Source organism: Nannobrachium achirus (assembly GCF_963921795.1).
Source record: "Nannobrachium achirus genome assembly, chromosome: 19".
NCBI lineage: Eukaryota > Metazoa > Chordata > Actinopteri > Myctophiformes > Myctophidae > Nannobrachium > Nannobrachium achirus.
In genome coordinates this window covers 21,833,230-21,845,593 of record NC_137826.1, presented here as the reverse complement: position 1 = coordinate 21,845,593, position 12,364 = coordinate 21,833,230, and the positions used below count along the sequence as shown (strand labels likewise).

The window sequence follows — 12,364 nt, the reverse complement described above, 5'->3', positions numbered from 1 at the left end:
AGGCACAATAGGAAGTCTCTGACAGCATGGAATATATGGTTTGGGAGCTGCGTCAACCAAAAGGGCAACCTGGGCAGTGGGCACATGCACAGGCGCCCTGCATGCCAAGTGGGCCACCCTTGCCCTTGCCTACGTGACTGTGAGTAAAAAAAGAAAGAAAAAGGAAACCCATGTATAGTAAGTTCCTCTTTCCGATGCATAGAAACGGACTTTGTTACCAAACTGCCTCCCTCGCTCTAATCATGACTATAACCTAATCCAATAAGAGCTCAATTTGTGTGTGGTTTGCTTATGAATTGATGTGGGTGGGACAGGACACATGCAGAGACATCATTATGAGTAATCCCTCCACGTCTGTGTTAACGGGTTACCATGAAGTTAGTCAACGTTGTTGTGGTATTGAGGTTATCAAATTCTAAGCATGAAAGTGAATATAGTCAATGTTTTTACATGACATCAAGGCTGCTAACTACTATGAACTACTGTAAGTTCGTTCAACTAACCATCATGCACTCGTTCACTGTCATTGAAACTGAACTACATAGTCAAGGACTTGGATTTAGACAATCTTATTTGTTCAATTTGCAACAAGCCAAATTCCAGAAAGACAGACTTCAGCAGGTAAGATGAAACCATTATGCTGTGATGTGTGATCTGCTCTGCTGTGTGATGATGTGTCTGCTATGTTAGATCCTAATTTAAATACTACGACGGATGGTGGCAATTTACCATGTTTCCTGATGGTTTGATTGATTGTCTTCACAGGCCGGGAGGCAAAGGCTATGTTTATACCCCTTTTTCTGCGGGTCTGTATGTGTGTGTCTGCCTTTGCACCGCTAATCTCAGACAACACTCGACTGATTGTTGTTGGTGAACTTTGTATGCACACTTCCAGGCTCTGTCACTTCTGTAACCCCCCTTAGTCACAGAGTTATATTCCCCATTAACTAAATATCATAAATGACACTGAGTCATACTGTATCTCTCTGACAGAATTGCAAGACTCATTCGTTTAATTTTGGAATACAGTTATTTTATGAAGTGATGTTTAAAAAAAAAAGTCTTGGATTCAGAATGGTGAGAACAACTCCGTCAACCAGGTGGGAACGGAAGTGATACCAGGATTTCGCAGTTTGCACACGTTTATCTTTTTTCATGTGATGAACATAACCATTCAGATTTTTGGCTTCCAAGGTTTGTGGGAGTAGCCCATTTTCCAAAATAAACAGAAAGCAGAAATAATTAAAGCAGCATCCAATCTGCCCCAAATTGTAATCACACGTTGAGTGGCCTCTAAACAAGCAATTTCACTTCCACATACCGTAGGTGCATATATGTCAGTTTGCTGCAGAATCGAAACATGATTTTTTTGTAGTTCTCATGAGTCATGTGACAATAACCACATTTTTGTACAAAACCATTCAATCAACCACAACATGGAATTGCATGTCCAAAATGAAGTGTTGCTATTCCTGCAACAGGAAGAAATAGATAATATTAAACGTGTGTTCATCACAAATTTAGCCCCCCTTGTTGCAGACGTGTACAGAAATAATTAAACAATGTGTTAATGCTCATATCCTAATAATACATAATTATTTAATACTGTATTAATTATCATGTTATACACAGTGTAGGGCCATTATGTTAATATCCACAATCAATGGTAATTCTCTCAAACAATGAAGGGAAAAAAAGAAAAAGCATAACAAAAGTCACATTCGGGGTCTTTGGCACTTTAAACACATTCTCTGTTGATGGAGTCTTGAGCAGCTCTAAACCCTGGAGAGACAGCCAGTGAAAAGATCAATCTGAATGTTTGATTACATACTGTAGATTAGTGTTGGGGAGTAATTAATTGCATGTGACTCAGCCATTAGCGACACTAAATTTTGCAGTGGAACATTGCAGAGCAGCCGAGCCACAGAGGCTCACCCACTTAGTGTGCATGCCACATAGGCAGAGCTCTGCTGCTGTCGTCGTGGGTTTGAATCTAGCTCATGGTCCTGTTTTCCCATGTCTACCACTTTCGCCAACCTCCAATCTCTCTCTCCCCTGGCTGTCTCCCTGCTATGCTATCGACAAGACCGGAATGCCTTTAACCCTGCAAGACCCGAATTAATTTCTACTGGCCCAATTTGTTTTTTAAATCAGATGGTGTTGTAGCAGTCCTAATCACAGGAAAATGTAATGTTAAAACATTAATAATGTTTTTGTAAGGTTTTATAGCCATAAATCATAAATCATGCTCTAATTTGCATTTTGAGGATATTTTTCACAATATTAACATATGCACGTGTTCTAGACATTCTAATGATCACGGAAAAAAAAAATATTAAAGGCATTTTACTTATGTTTTAGTGAGGAATCTTCAGTTAAAAAGTGAGATGTTGTTCGTCCAGATGCTGGAATTTCAACTTCTCTGGGAGGTGTGAATGTCAGCCTCTGTGGGGGGTATTTATATGCAAATATCATGGCCAATGGCATTGTAATACTAAACAATAGGATTTAATGGTCATGTTAATGTGAAAAAAGAACAGGAAAACTAATTATAACATTTTTTAAAAAATGATTTAAAAAATGTTGCCAAAAAGCAACGCTGGGCCTTGCAGGGTTAAAATAATCTTTAAAAAAAAGATATATATATATCACTCTCTCCTCCATTTTCTGCTGTGTGACTGCAGCATTTTCAGCTTGACAAACATCAGTTGTGAGAGGAAAGCTCAGTCGGAGAATGTATATACACAGAGGGGAAGGGATGACATTTCAACAGCGTTATCTCTCTGCTTTCAGTGCAAAGTTGAAGTTGCTGCAACATCATCCCAGACTGTCATTTTCTTATCGTTGAGATTTTGATGTCTTTGGTGGCGTTTCAATTTTGTGAGCACACTTATCACGGTATCAAAGCTTTTTTCTTCTCTTTTTTTGTTACAACCTTTATGACATGCCTTTCCAAATGTAGGTTTGCACCCTTGGGAGCCGTTTTACAATGTGGGCACAAGGTGTTGTATGTAACCACTTAAAACCCAGTAGTATATACTATATATTTAACCAGGTTCCCCCCAGAGCTTGCTCTATACTTGCCCCCCTCCTTTTTTCTCTCTACACCAAATCTCTGTGATGCAAATAGCAGATCTAGTCTTTGTAGAGGTTGTAGATGTGCTTTTTCCACTGAATGTTCGCACATTAACCATTTAGGCCTAGAATTATTGAATGCTTTAACCAGTGAAAAATAGCAGATATACAAGCTCACAGCGCGGCACCGAGTGCCGCGCTGCGAGCTTGTAGATCTGCTATTTTTGAAAAAGTCGTGAAAATGTTGCAAATCTTTGAATATTATGTATTTTCAAAGCGAACGTTTGTAACTCAAATTTTGCTTCTGGGTGGTCCCTGGAACTAAATATTTTGAAATGGGGGTCCGTGGCCAAATAAATATCATTTTGGGGGTCCTTCACATGAAAAGGGTTGAGAACCACTGACATAGTAGTCTCTCAAAAACAGACTAACTGAGCTCCAGTTAAGTGAAAAGGACCTTTTCTTTGACGATGGCTGGCCAGATTGCTGACATAGAAAGATAGGTTTTTCAAAAAATCTTAGAAGGATTCAAAAGACACTTATAGAATCGGGTCAAAATTCTAATTTTCAAGATTTTTCAAAAATAGATCTACAAGCTACAAGCTATGTTTTCTACAAGCTCGCAGTGCGGCACTCGTTGCCGCGCTGTGAGCTTGTATATCTGCTATTTTTCAATAGTTAAAGCATAAAATAATGATACATAAAATGTGTACCCGTTCTGAATGGGTCAAGGCATACCCAGAATAGGGGTGCATAGGTTCATGTGGTTCATCTCTGAATTAGTAATCTCTCAAGACACCACTAACGCCCTAAACATGCAATGATTTTGCTAGTAGGAATTAACTCAAAAGCAGGAGGGAGGTAGTGGACTATAAGGGGAGGATCCTAACCGAGTTCCTACTTCTTTATTTTTTTTTTACCTAATGGGTTTTCAGATTGCTGAATTAGTAAATATACAAGACTCGCATTAGTGCAGTGCACCTTGCAGAATAAACACGCTGCCAAAACTAGACTGAGACTTGGCATAAGACTCCCAGCTTGATATTGAGACTGAATACTATACTGTAGGTATGTTGCTCTCAAATTGCAGCTTTGTGTGATAATCCTTTCACACAAAGATTTGGCTATTGAGGACCCCCTATAGGGTTCACGGACCCCCCGTTGAAGATCCCTGCACTGTCAAACATACAGTATAGTATGTATGGTGCTCCAGAAACCTTTCTCCGAGGAATCATTCTCCATTCAAGGTTTCTTATTGTAGAAAAGGTGAGTCATCAAAATACAAACAAACAGGGTAAACATAGGCCTGTATACTGTACTGTACATGTAGGCCAGTCTTCAGTGGTGAGTCCTCGGTATCAGGTGGTACTGTACGTTACAGTTTAGGCTTTTTGTGCTGACGCACTTCTCCAGAGTGAAAACAACAGGTGAAAACAAGTTTCTTTATTACAAGCCAACCTACTTTATAGTAATATGGGGGTCAGAGCTACACATGTTAGACAGTGTTCTGGTCATATTGGAATACAACCCAAGATATAGGGTAGAATATAAAAATAATAAGAGGGTTAAGACAAGACTGATGGGGAATTATTGTTTGAGTATTTTATCCTGAACAATGGACTCTCGGAGGACGCATTTATCCCTTTTTCCACTACAGTGCAGTGCCATGCCATGCTGTATTGTGAAAATCACAATAAATGAAACAGTCCACTTGGGCACAGATTCAGTCCTTCTTAGCCCCGCTTGGCTCCTGGTACTTTTTAGAATGGGGCTGTGAAGGTGGGGTTTAAATCCTACAAGTTACAACAAAGTTATACTTCCATGAATTGTCAAAAATGACATATTTTCTTTTAGTGTTTTTCAAAGTATCAATATTAGTCACGTTAAACGTATGTCATTTTGTCACACAGTAAAGACATTCTATGAAGTATAACAAAATAACTGAGTTACCATAGCAACACCAGAACATAGCCCAATTTTCCCTGATTGTAATGGAATGACTAATTGTTGTATTATTTGTTTATTATTGTAATGTTTCATGCCTCTCTCTTGGCCAGGTCACTCTTTGATGAGAGATTTTAATCTCAATGAGTTTTACTTACTTACTTGGTCAAATACTAACCCTCACAGCCCAGAACAGCCCAGAACAGCCCAGCATGGCTCAGACACTTGATAATGGAAATGAGGTTATATAGGGCTGAGCCCTCATTTTCAATGGTGCCAAAATGACAAAGTTTAGACCGAAAACAGACAACAAAAACTGTTCACAAATTATCACATGATATACCCTTACTTTTCAACGAAAATAGGGTTTATTTGATAAAATGTAGTCTGAGCTAACTGGAGAAACCTGCCCTGGAGGCCATTCTATTCCTATGAGCAGTTGTACACACACTGTTCAAATATCCCTTACACAGGGCCAGCCACACGCATAAACATTATGAGTTTTCTTTTTTACCTTTATATATTGTCATTATGCAATGTATCCCCTATCTCAAAACTAGTGTTATTCATTCAATATGGAATGAAAACATTTAAGACTTATTTTGTAAGTATATAATATAGTTTAACGCAATATAACTAACTCATCACAAGCCTTGATGCACCAACAACATAATTGAAGGAACTGATGTACTTGAATGCAGTGAGCAGACAGATGATCAGTGTTCAAATAAAGTTAGATATCTGTCATCTGTCCCTAGGGATATAGGACGATATGAACATTTCATGTCACGATTATTTTGACCAAAGAAATTGTGATTTACGATATTATAATCAAAATATCCCACAAATCCATTATCCTGGGGCAGAACATTTGCCAAATAAATCTACAAGCTCATAACATGTCGCGTTACGATTGCGTTGTGAGCTTGTAGATTGGATTTTTTTTGCAAAGAAATTTGGTAGGGTGACAAAAAGACTGTATCAAGTAAGGTCCGTTTTACCAAATTATAGAGGGTTTAAATGGTACTGGTTATGCAGCTCGGCAAATAAAAGGTGAATTGATCCCAGTGCATGATAATTTCACGAAAATTTGAATCTCCACGATACATGTTTTTTATCACGATAAACGATAATAACGGTTATCGTCCCATCCCTATGTTTCCCGTATGTAGCACTTTGAGATTTCTGAAAATGTGTGTTACAAATTAAATGTATTATTATTATTATTATATTATGTAATTTAACATATTTTAATACAACACAGTTGACTTGAGTAAAGCACAAACGCCCTGCGGGCCAGGCAGACAAACCAATTCTCCTTTATGTTTCTACTGCCATGTCATTTGAGGACCCACCACATTCAGAGTGGCTGCAATAGTCATTCTTTGTTTAGATTTCTATGTTGATGTCTTTGCTGTTGTGAAATGAAATGTATTACTGTCATATGTATTATCATTGCCTATTCCAAACCGCTGTTAGCAGAAAAGAATATGCGCTTCAAGTGTTTATGAAACGTGATAGACTATTAATGAAATGTAAGGCGTGCCCTTCTGATACAATAGACTTCAAAAGGCATCCGAAGGAATCTGAAAGCCTTTTCTTTTTGCTCCTATAGTGCTTTTGCAAATGAAGTCATACCGTATGTGGCGGGTATGCTGCAGACATCTGTATAAATAATTTGCTCCTCTTTTCATCGCCAATGCCCTCCAAATAATGCTGTTCTCTGCCACATTTGCTGCACCGATGTTTCTGTAGAGGGAAAATATGGAAATTGCAATGATCTAGTTAACCTCCATGATTACATTATTATTACTTTGAAACTCTCATCACCAGCGTGTATTTAAGAAATATATAGAGGTGTGTGTGTGTGTGTGTGTGTGTGTGTGTGTGTGTGTGCGTGTGTGCGTGTGTGCGTGTGTGCGTGTGTGTGTGTGTGTGTGTGTGTGTCTGCGCGCACAAGAGTGCGTGTGTGTGCGTGTGTGCGTCCATGTGTGCGAGAGAGGGTGTGTAAGAGTGTTTGTCATTGTGTGCATGCGTGCGTACGTGTCTGTGTGTGTGTATATGCTTGTGTGTGCATAATGCTGAACTATTTCTGGCAACAAATTTCACATTTCTGGCAACAAATACAACCATTACTGTCATCACAGAAGCTATGTGTGAAAAAAGAAGCTCTGCAGGGTTTGACTGTGTGACACATTCTGGGACTGTAGGCTGCAAGAGAACAACATGCATGCATGCCTTCCCATCACGAACCCTTTTAATCAGCCCTGCAAATCCTGCCTTACTGTAGCTGGTTCTGGACAAAATGCCAGTGCCTGTCATAAAAGTGCGGAGAATATAATTATACCTTTGGTTCAAATGTCGTTGTTCTTTTACATTAACCCTGGCGTCCTGATTTTGGGCAGCATTTTCAAAAATGGCAACACAAAAAGCAGATCTACAAGCTCATAACACATGGTGATGGGACACACGTTGTGAGCTTGTAGATTGGCTATTTCAGCCATGCCGCACCATTGTACGATGAGGTATAAAATAGGGCTTAAGTGGTTAAAGTAAATACTTCATTGACTTGTTTAAATCCCTTTACCAGCAAGTGCAGCCATGCAAGTTGTGCCTGTAGCCCTCTCTGCGTGTGGCTAAGATAACATTGACATGCAGCTGTTCCTGCTTATGTGTAGCCTTCATTTCTTTTGGCGGTGGAAATCAAATGTTGTTGCTCTTATTTAAAAGACCTGAATGAAATTCTAACAAGCATGCCATCTTGCTTGCTCTTTGAAGTTTGAAGTTTATATTCGCGTTGAACTGTGAACTGCAATCAGCATTACAAAATATGCTACATCAATTTAGGCATTTAGCAGATGCTCCTAATCCAGAGCAATTTACGGTAAGCAGGTAAATACGGGGTAATACATCAAATGCATAGAAATAGTAATCCAGGATCATAGGTAAGCCTAGAACCCATCATCAGTCTAAACAGTATAATATCAAAAAATAAATAATCTCTACATTGAAACTATACACGCAGGTCTATAAATGAACCTGGCGAGTCTACTGTACATAAGATGCTATCTGCATATCGTCGTTGTCGGGTGGAAACCTCGTATCTCCAAGTTTCAAATTTGTATGTTCTTTCGCAAAGTAAAGCCCTGCTTCATCGTACAAGGCCGTCGCACAAAAGTAGTGAAAACAGCAGATCAACAAGCACACAACGCCTCGCAGTGTGTGTGTGTGTGTGTGTGTGTGTGTGTGTGTGTGTGTGTGTGTGTGTGTGTGTGTGTGTGTGAATGTAATGCACATTGTAAAGCGCTTTGGATCAAAGCTCTATATAAATGCAAAATTTACTATTTTAGGCTATTATTTATCATCATGCAATTTCCATTTAAAGAAGAAAAAAAGCTCATCATTTATTTATATTTTTTAAGGTAGAACTTTGGAGGTCTTCCTCAAATTCCCTTTTGCTTGCATTTGACCTTCCTTTCAGGTGGTGTCTTTCCAGATTACCACCACTGTATATCCCAAAGGCCACCAGCAGGATTAGCTAGGCAGAGCGTTATTAAACTATTTTAGGAAGGGATCTAAATGAGAAAAATAAGCTCTCGCCCCGGGACCGTGGCTTCTGAGAGCAGCAGACTGCTATTCTCGTCACATGGAGACCTGCTAGAATTAAAAGGTTCTGACACATCATCATCTCCAGGCCCAACACCACCAGTATCATCATCGTCTGTCAGGCGGAAACATTCATGCTATTAAAAGAAATGTTATTTTTCAGCAATGTTTTTGCACTGTTTATTTTATTTTTATGTATTTACTTCTTTTTTTTTACTATATCTACTGCATAGTACTGTGTATTATCCGTCTGTCATTCAATGTTATATGAGATACTTCAATGGTTTCCTATGGAAATAAGCTTAGTCTTTTCTAGGATCTCCTTTTAGTTGACCTTGTACCAGTGAACTGTAAGGTCAATCAATCAATCAATCCCCCCCCCCCAAAAAAAAATAAAAAATAAAAATAAAATAAAAATGTGATAAGGTTGCATGAATAAATAACCAATTTAATTAAGACCTTGTGACTAAATCATAACTACAGAGGAAGATAGAATATCTACACGAATATCTACAAGCTCACAATGTTGTGAGCTAGTAGATCTGCTATTTATGCCACTTTTGCGCGACACTGTCATAGACAGTAGGGCATTAATTTAGGATAAAACATACAGAGTTGAAATATGGAGATAAAGGTTTCTGCCCGAAAGCCACAGCATGAGAAGTACCATTGCTTATAGTGATATTATGGTCAATGGCCATAAAATGTGTTTTAACGTGATAAAGAGGTTGTGCTAATAGCTATATACAGCATTTTCCAGGGTTCCTTGTGCTCAAGGTTCTTGGCGTGTTCCTACGCCTCACTACCCACCTAATTGTTTTCTTTTTGTGTGTGTGTGTGTGTGTGTGCGTGTGTGTGTGTGTGTGTGTGTGTGTGTGTGTGTGTGTGTGTTGTGTGTGTGTGTGTGTGTGTGTGTGTGTGTGTGTGTGTGTGTGCGCGTGTGTGTGCGTGTGTGCGCGTGTGTGTGTGTGTGTGTTGGTCTTTGTACCTTCTGCACATTTCTGTGCATTTACTATTTGATATTCGTGGCGATATGCCTACATATTTCTGTGTTACTGCCTGTTTATCCATTTGTGTACCACTGAAGTCTAAGCAGAATTCAACAACAAATAAACAATTCTCTGTCCACAAGGTCCCCGTACGACACTCCACACCAATTGTTTCAAAAACAATAGGACCTCATTTCTATCTTAGCCATTCTGAAAATGGAAAAATAAGAATTCAGAAGGGGCGACACATTCATTCAATCACATTCACATTGATTTTGCTATTTGAAATCAACTGTCTACCTGACACACTGGTACTGTAAATGTAATTTCCTTGCTGCTATCCATATTTTGGATTTCTGCCATGTGCTCTTATCCAAAGAGGCTATTTTGGCCAGGACAACTGAAGAATGCTTCAATGACTAAATTGGCTAAATTACCGGCAGTCAAAAGTAATTACCGTGAGGTCAGAAGGGATAATGTTCCCGTTATCCTAGAAAGTGCTGAGCTGCATTATAGATCGTTCTGCTTTATAAATATGGCTTTCCGAAATATAACCAATTTCCCAGACTTTGTATTTTAAACCATGCTTCCCCAGAGATACTGTAGGCTCCATATCTTGTTTTCATCCATTTTCAATGAAAGATAAGGTCTGTATGTCTGTCTGCAACAATCTCTCTCCTCAATGGGTTGGCCAATCAATGTGAAATTGCACATAAATAGTAAATGGTGCATTTATATAGTGCTTTTATCCAAGGCGCTTTACATAGATTGTGCATTACATTCACCCAACTCACCGGGAGCAATTAGGGGTTCAGAGTCTTGCTCAATGACTCTTCGACATTAACTCAGGGGGAGCCCGGATTCGAACTGGGAACCCTTCGGGAACCCTTCGTGCTCTAATAACGGTTTCTCTACCCCTGAGCTATGCCGCACATGAGGATTGTTTGTGGATACTTTGGGCAGGGACTGACAAAACAGAATTTAAAAATTTCCCTAATTTAAGCAGTTTATTGCCAATTTTGTGGGGCACAAACCTCCCTGTGTCGTGCTATGGGGAATTGCAATACAAATATCAAAGATGACCAGTTATTGTCTTATATAATATCTTCTTATTATGTAAGAAATATAATTTCTTACATCCCTTTTTTAAAGGGCTCAAGAGTTCAAAACTTCCAAGTGGATTTAATTTTGGATTACATTTTCAAAACCAAAAAACAGAATTGGGATCACTTTGATATGTGATCTATGATAGAATGATACCAATAAGAAATATACGTTTGTTTAATTAAAATAAATCTTTTACACCCATACTCCAAATCCAATCCTCTCAGATAGGGCTTCAAAGTGTTGCACTCTTGGGATGAGATTTAAACTTCTTCCACATCATATTTGTATTCTGTTATCAAGTAAAAAAATATATATTTTTATTTTTGCATTGATAATGGAAAACCTGTTTCTAATATTGAAAAAGCCCTCATACTGTAATTCTTATTCTTATTCTTATTCTCACTGCATACAGAAATGGCAGACAGATATTCGATGGTACTGTAGTATACCTTAACAAGACAACATCTTTGTTTTGGATTGACAGAATAGTAGTAAACCCAAACTGAATAATTGCAAGCACGATTGTTACAAGATACTTAATGTCATCCCTTTTGTTCCCAGTGTTATTATTGCTCAAGATCCCTGATATTGTTCTACCTCAGTGTCTGAGCTGTGGTTCGATCGATGCCTATTACATAGCTGAGATTTATCTTAGCAACACTATCCCCAGGCTATAGAGCCATTATTGGGCTCCATCAAACTCAAATAACATTCAAACTCAAGATATATTTACCTGCCTCGTTTTAATGCCCTCAGTAAGTAATTGGCTCACGTACTCAATAAGTGTACTTATACTGTATGGCACATGCAGGGTTTAGTGTTGTGGTTGATGCGTGCAAATGTAACCCAGTGGCAGTAACTATGGGAAGACGAATGTAAATAAAATACTGTGATAAACTGACCTTGTCCAGGGTCCGAGTAGTTCACCCCCAAAATTACTTTTTTTCTATAGATTAGTCACGCCATGGAGACTAGAGTTCAATAATTTTTTTTGGTTTTTGTCACATTCCTTAGACAAAAATGTGATAACAATAAATTTACCCCCATTCATTCCGGATGGTGACCCGTTTCGAAACGGGTCACCATCCGGAATCAATGGGGGTAAATTTACTCGAATCAAATTTTTGTCTTAGGAATGTGACAAAAACCAAAAAATATTATTGAACTCTACTCTCCATGGCATGACTAATCAATAGAAAAAAAGTCATTTTGGGGGTGAACTACTCCTTTAAGTTTGCATACGCCTCTACTGTATGTTGTTGTTTCAAGTTCAATTTCCATGCTAATATTCAGAGTTTAGATTTCATTCAATGATTTCCATACAACAGGGATTTGCATACAGTATGTACAGTACATAAACCGCAAAAATAAGAACTGTTTTTTTTTTTTTTTTTATAAACCACACACACACAAACAAGCTACTGTATGTGTCTGAGGAATTGTATGCAAACTCCAATGTCAAATTTCAAACCGTGTCTCTTTAGGTCATTTCCATCTCTCACCTAGGGTTGCCAACTCCGAGAGTTTCAAATACGGGACACCTCATTATATTTCTGAGGAAATCGGATATTTTCGGTTATAAAGTTGGCTAAAACGGGCATTTTCCTATATTAAATCATATTTTTCCTTTCACAATATCATTT

At 38.5% G+C, this 12,364-nt stretch overlaps 1 protein-coding gene across 1 annotated transcript in view; it reads left to right on the top strand.

Annotated features, from left to right (window-relative positions):
* Positions 1 to 12,364, top strand: part of nrxn2a (neurexin 2a) — a gene marked incomplete at both ends in the record, with an annotated part of 219,172 nt that overhangs the window by 114,117 nt on the left and 92,691 nt on the right.